The sequence below is a fragment of the Cydia splendana genome, chromosome 11, assembly GCF_910591565.1.
Source record: "Cydia splendana chromosome 11, ilCydSple1.2, whole genome shotgun sequence".
NCBI lineage: Eukaryota > Metazoa > Arthropoda > Insecta > Lepidoptera > Tortricidae > Cydia > Cydia splendana.
This window is the reverse complement of record NC_085970.1, coordinates 3,673,933-3,681,641: the sequence shown is the minus strand read 5'-3', so window position 1 is coordinate 3,681,641 and position 7,709 is coordinate 3,673,933.

Sequence of the window (7,709 nt, the reverse complement as noted above, 5' to 3'; positions counted from 1 at the left end):
TGAACAAGTTGATTTGTTTAAGCTTAAGCTCATGTATGTTTCTATATTTTTATATAGGTCGGATTGTTGATTTGTATAGGATGGAGTTGGCCGACTAGACGGCCAATAGGTACCCAGAATGGGAATCTGGATGTTAAACATCAGAGGTAACCGAAGGATATAGGAGATATCTAGGTATTTAGGTAGAGAGACAGGGACCACTTTAGGTGGCTTTCCACTAAGGCGGAGATGAGAGGGGGCGGAAATCAACCAATAGCATGGCCAGCATGGTTCGTCTTCTCCGTTGCGCTGGGTTACAACCAACTCCGCCTGAGAGGAAAGGCAGCCTTCGGTCACTAGTGTGGACTTAAGCACTTGGCTAATCTCCAAAAAAGGGTCTGTTAATGGCGTTATGTCAAAACCGTCGTAAGCGCGGTGCAGTATTTGTTTACACCAAACAGAAATTTTTAGTTTTAGTGGAGTGGAGTTCAAATGAGATTTCACTTTTCTAAAATATGCTTTTAGGTAAAATATAAACTTATTTTTAAGACAAGGCTTTACCAAAGGCATCTTTGGCATAATGTAGAAATTCAAAGACAGTGTATATAAGTGTGTTCTTGCTGATTACTTCGCAGAGTCCAAAAAAGGAGAGAAGAGAAAGGTTAAGAATCCGAAATACAGTAACATTAAGTAGTTTGGTTCAATATGCTATCGACTTTATTGCTAGTAAATATCGTCACAAATAGAATAACATATTCATATTCATATATTTATTCATAAAAAAAAAAAAAAAAAAAAAAAAAATTAATAAATCATTATATTTTACATGTCAACTCTATTCAGATGTAAAAAGTGTAACACTGTTTCGCGTGCTTGCGGATTCAGCTATACTTACTAGTCGTAAAACTAATGTTTACCTAATACCTATAGTATACCTATACCTTGTTATTAAAAACATAAATACACATGCTTGCCTAATATAGTTATTATTATTATTGCACAATTTAAAGATACATAATATACATACATATATATACATATATACTACTACTAACTCCCTGTATAAGTAACTTAGGGGCACAGACTTTTTGAAGCGATTCAGTAGCATGTTTCGTGTGCAGGCCGCGTAGCGAACCTGCCAATCGCTAACGCTCCGTAGCGATCAAAACGCAACTGTCACTGTCGCACCTATATGGAAGAGTGATAGAGAGACACAAAGCGTTTCGTTGTCGAAGCGATAGCGATTGTCACCTTGGCTAGGCCGGCTGCCTACGTGTGCGAGGGTAGGTATATGACCAGCGACAGCATTGCGACTAGACATGCGCAAAATGTATCACTGAAAAGAAAAGATTGATATGCATCTTTCGTATGCTGTGAAGTACTTCACTCTTTTAGTTCACTAGTTCAGTTTAGTTTAGTAGCTCAACAGATCCATCTATATCAAAAGTATTGGTTTCATTTCTCTCATTCGCACATATATTGAGTTGAATGAAGAATTTGATAGATAATTTCATTCAATATGAATCACTCAAGTTAATTAATTTATTAATCGAAGGTTTAACATGGCGTCCTTGTCACTCTTTAAGCGAATGAGCAAATAAATGAACAGATTTTTAAACTGAACTGCTGAAGTAAAGAACTAAATGAATCCGCGCTGAACTAGTGAATGAAAGAGTGACATCAAGTGAAGTACTTCATTTGAATCTTTCATTCGCGAACTACTCATGTCTAATTGCGACTGTATCGCGGCCTTTTTGCGACTGCATCGCTACTGAATCGCTGGACAAAGTCACCGTGTGCTACCTCCCTTATGCACCCATGGGACACCTGTTCAGTATGAGTAGGTATGACCATCTTAACACATTCTTGATATTCGGGATGACGACCCCGAAATAACAATAATCTATCTATCTAATCTATCTAATACCTTTAAACGAGCAATTCTTGTTTATTATATTTCGGGGATCTCGGAAACTGTTTTGTGTTATTTCGATAAAATTTGCTAAATGGGGGTTTTCGGGGGCGAAAAATCGATCTAATTATTATCTCTGGGAAAACCCGCATCTTTGAGTTTTTATATGTTTTCCGAGCAAAGCTCGGTCTCCCAGATATTAATTATTATATGAGGTACCTATACTGGGATCCTTTTAATTTACCGAAACTTGTTTGACCAAATTTCGTTTCCCAACCAAATTTTACCAACTGCACGTTTGTCTACTCAATCTTTCCCATATAAACATTTAACAGACTTAAAATACGACAAATGATCATTTCCCAAACTGTCACTTTGTAACTTTTATAAGACCAACTGTTTTTTCCCCAAATGTTTTATAACAAAAACTTTTGTTTTATTTAGACTATAATGTTCGCTCAAATATATTTTTGACAAATAAATCACTGGGCAAAATTATTTTGTCCAAAAATATCTTTACCTAAAAATGTTTGTTCAAAAAACACTACAGTATTACCTATATTTTTACCTAGATAGGTTCGTTAGTTACCTTGTGTTCCTCAGAGCAGAAAATAGAAGCCCCGCGATGCGCGGCTTCGTCGACCGGCTGCCGGGTCTCACTTGCTTTAAAAAAGGGATTGTTATCGGAGCCCCCCGCATTGAAAAAAACACTACAGGAATACCAATATTTTTACCTAGATAGGTTCGTTAGTTACCTCGTGTTCCTCAGAGCAGAAAATAGAAGCTCCGCGAAGCGGGGCTTCGTCGACCCGCTGCCGGGACGCACTTGCTTTAAAAAAAGGATTGTTATCGACGCCCCCCGCATTGAAAAAAATACACTACAGGACTACCTCACTTGTTTAAAAAAAAGAGATTTTTATACAATTGTTTTTTATCAATAACCTTTCTGTTGGGCTATGTTGACGACTCTGGGCGCGTAGTCACCGTGCCAATCGGTAACGCTCCGTATCGCATCGTAGTCATCTCTCTCTATCACTCTTCTATACTAGTGCATCAGTGACAGTTGAATTTCGTTCGCTATGGAGCGTTAACGATTGCACGTTGGCTACGCACCCTGGTTCTCCTGCGTCACCGGCCGTTGTGCAGATCATTGAGGGAGGCCTTTGTCCAGCAGTGGGCGCCTTTCGGCTGATATGATGATGATGAGTTGTACCCATATAATGGATTAAAACATTGGTATAACCATAACCAATTAAATATGAAATTATTAATTAGGTACCTACAGTTAAAAATGCATATAAGGTTCTTAATTGGGCGTCTTCATAATTACCTGTACCAATTTACTTAACCCTTTGGCCGCCGTTGGCATGTATACAAGACAACGATAGGACGGTACACTGGCGCCGCTGTCTTGTATACAAGACACAAATTCAATAATAAATAGTAATATAATTTGTTACAAAATTGTTGTGAACTTTATGATAAATACATTTAAAAAAAACCGCTCGGTAAATGTGAAAAAAATATCAATTGCTATTTTTTTTACACTTATTTTAATATATTAGATCCTTGTGTTTTAAAAAAAATTGCATTTAAAGCACCTATATAAATCCATTCTTTTATAATAAGGCTATCAAAAAAATTGCTCCAGATTTCAACTTTTTTCATGTTCCTCGTCGCCGTTGTCTTGTATACAAGACAGCTAGGGATGGGACTGTTAAATCGATATGAGAATATTCAAAATAAATATCAAATCGCAAATCTGGTTTTATTTAAGCATTTGAAGACTTGTTATTAAATGCCAATTGGTGGTAACTAGTAACTAGAATACGTAAAACGAGAGAGAGACAGGCATAACTATAGCTGAAGTTCAGGGAGCTTCTTCAGCTGTAGATAAGAGAAGTAAATATGTCCTTGTGGTCTAGTGTAGTGGGGAGTGATACCCCTGCACCTGCAGTGACCGCTTCGCACAAGAGTGGTACAGGCGTTCGCCCGGCCCGGACTAGTCAGTGTCGCCTAACTATGAGAATGGGGCTGTCCATAAATTACGTCATCGATTTTTGACGATTTTTGACCCCCCCCCCCCTAACATCATCCAAAAATCATGCTTCGAATGACCCCGTTTCCTCCTACGTCATGCTACCATCATCCGATGTCCAGACCCCCCCCCCCCCCCTAATTTGAAATGACGTAATTTATGAATAGCCCCAATGTTATATATTTAAAATTTACGAAAAATTGTCATAGTAGGGAGGATGTAATACGGGAACTGAGAAGCTCATCTAAGGAACATGTCGTATGTGAAACATGCATTCCCGAACATTTCCGATCCCCGCCCTTTTCCAATAACGGGATCTGATTGTAGATGACACACTTGCAGACGCGTTTAAACATCAGCTATAGGTACATGAACTGTTTATGACGTCATCAATACGAATTTTGTACCTTAATGAATTGTGCGCGTGTTTTTGCCGATCGACTGTATACCAGTACTACCAGTAACAAGTATACGTGCCTATCGAACTAGTTGAATCAACCGATTTGAATCAAATGCTATGGATTGGGTCAAACAGATCACTGTGTTATGTCTTTCCTGTAGACATACACAAGAGTTAAGGGCTATAAAGGTTAATTTTCTTATTTAACCCTTATCCACGTGAAAAGGTCCTCCTTTTATTTAGAGAACTATGATAAAATCATTGCTTACATGCCCACAAGCTGTTAACTATTGCCCACAGGAGAGAAAAATGTACTGTTCGCGATAACACACTAGTTTTCTCTCCTGTGGGCAATAGTTAACAGCTTGTGGGCATGTAAGTAATGATTTTATCATAGTTCTCTTAATAAAAGGAGGACCTTTTCAGGTGGATAAGGGTTAAATAAGAAAATTAACCTTTATAGCCCTTAACTCTTGTGTATGTCTACAGGAAAGACATAACACAGTGATCTGTTTGACCCGGTTATGTGAATTCATTAATAAGTGTTTAAAATGAGTGGAATAAACAATAACTCAAATGAGTTGAGCATGATCACAGAAGAGCTTTTGCGAATTTTAGGAGTTGAAAATGAAACGGAAATATTTACTGAAACTGAAAATCTAGATGAGATTGATTTCGAGGTAAGTACATTTTAATATTTTTGTACCTATTTATCAGACTTTAGTTTCGTTATAATATTGAAAATTAACGTTGTTAGGGTTCCGTACCCAAAGGGTAAAACGGGACCCTATTACTAAGACTCCGCTGTCCGTCTGTCACCAGGCTGTATCTCACGTGATAGCTAGACAGTTGAAATTTTCACAGATGATGTATTTCTGTTGCCGCTATAACAACAAATACTAAAAAGTACGGAACCCTCGCTGGGCGAGTCCGACTCGCACTTGTCCGGTTTTTTTTTATATCATCTCGCCCTAAGTTTTAAACAGTTTGCATTTATGTTATTCTGATTGGTCGAATAAACTTTATCACAAAAATTAAACGCAATTATTTACGCCTTCTATCAGAAATCAATTCAGACGATAGTGTTAGCTTAGTTTTTGTTATACCATAAATTTGTCAATGACCAGTAAAATAATGAATCATTTTAAATTAAAGATGATTACAATTTTCACATGCATATTTTTAGTCACGCACACGTGTTCAAGTGTATAAAAATACCACACTGTTTTAAATCACACGTAGGAACAAAGGAGGCGCCGAGCGTTTATTATGTGACGGTTTATAACCCTTAAAATTTTCTTTGTTCGCTCGAACCGAAAAGGACAGCTGATTATTCTTTGATAAGAAGTTAGGACTTTGACTCATTATTATTCACGACGATGGGACTTAATCGCGTAAAATTAAGTTTTAAATTTACCACCGACTTTCGAGCTATCATAATCGACTTATCTTGGTTTAACTCTATTTTTCATAATAATTCAAATGAAGGTGATTATTTATTTTAATTAAGTAAATTGCTATTTAAGACTGATTCATGTAATCATGTTCAATATTATTATATTTTGGTTGAACATGAGATAAGTAATTTAAATAAATAGTTATACTAATTATAATTATAGTAGGTACATATATAAGTTTCGACTAAATGTTTCAAGGAAACATATTTAACGCTGTGCCATATGTGATATTTAGGACTGATTGTTATTAGGATATTGTTAATTGTTCAGTAGATTAATGTACTTATACTAAATGTTCATTATGATGATGGATTTGAATTTTTTGTGTTTGTTTAATATTTTATTAATAAATGACTGAATGCAGACACATGCTACACCCCAATGCAGTTCCGATACATTTATATTATCGACACACGATGTACGGCTCTAACGTTACGCTTATAAAGTTTACGTACCCATTAAGCGCTTACGCCGTCGACCTAGAGACTATTATTACTTAATCCGCACGGAAACAGTCCTTGTCGGTCTTCACTGCGGGCAGTCCATGCTAGTGATCCAAAGGACTCGAGCCTTTTAGCTCTTTTTTTAGGGCTCGCCTCATCTCTTGACGCCTAAAAGGCTACAAGGCTATTTAGCCCCCGAGCCTAATTCTATTTAAGAGCCTAGACTCTTGGGACTTAATAAGGTTATTAGCCTCAAGAGTTTAGGATCTTAAATAGAACTAGGCTCGGGGGCTAAAGAGCTAAATAGGCTTTTTTTTAAGGGCTTAATAAGGTCTAAGTCTTTTATACAATGCATGCCGCATGCATGCATGGACTCCATGCGCGCCGTTGTCTTGTATAAAAGACTTCTCGTACAGCCTAGTGCGGTGATATTACGTCATGAATCGATATTGTTTAGTGGTTGTTTTTAATGATAAAGACCTTTATTTTTAACATTGTCGTGTGTAAAAAATATTTTAATTTTTGGCATTTTCGAAATAAATTAAAGTTGGTTAAGAACAAAGCCAAATTGAGAAGATTTTTACCATAAATTGTAAATATCGATATCACTATTTGCAATCCCTAAACTTTTTATTGGTTGTTTACTTAAAATTTGCTCTGGCGTGTGAGTGAGCGTCTTTGCGGACTAGGCCCTAGGTCCGGCGGCCAAAAGGTTAAGAGCCCAGCAACGTGCACACTAGCGCCACTGCTATATAATCGTGATTATTAAAATTTAACGATAGGTATTTAAAAAAGGGGGCCGCTTGGTACTGTATTTTGTATTCAAGTACCTTTTGAATACATCAAACTACCTAGTTTTTATGTTGCTGGATTCGTCAATCTGTGCGTACAAAGTTAAAACGGCCGTTTTTGTTATGAGTTCATAGATCGCCGAATCCAGCAACATAAAATCTAAGTCTGATGTATTCAAAAGGTACTGTAATACACAATACAGTACGTAGCGGCCCCCTTTTTTTAAATATCTTTCGTTAAATTTAAATAATCACGATTATTTAGTAGTAGCGCTAGTGTGCACATTTGATGGGCTCTTAAAAACTCAAATACGCTGTTAACTAGGTATTAGGTATATACGGGATTACGAATGTATTAATTAATGAATAAACACGTAATGTTAAACTAAACATATAATATAACAAAAAATTAGATTGCCCTACATATTATGTACAACCACGGCAATTATATAGGCGATTTATAAAACTGTCTAAATTAAAGTGCACATCAAATATTGCTCATGCTTTTTCCACGTTTTTCCTATTTCCGCTCTTCCGTGCTGTTCCGTTACGCAACCGTGTAATGTAAATATGGCACGCACGCATTTATTCAGGCGATTGATTCAGCCATGTTCAAACTGCAACGGAAAGTGAAAAACGTGATCTAAAGTATGTTCTTCTGGAGTGGATTAGATGGATATCGGTTTTTT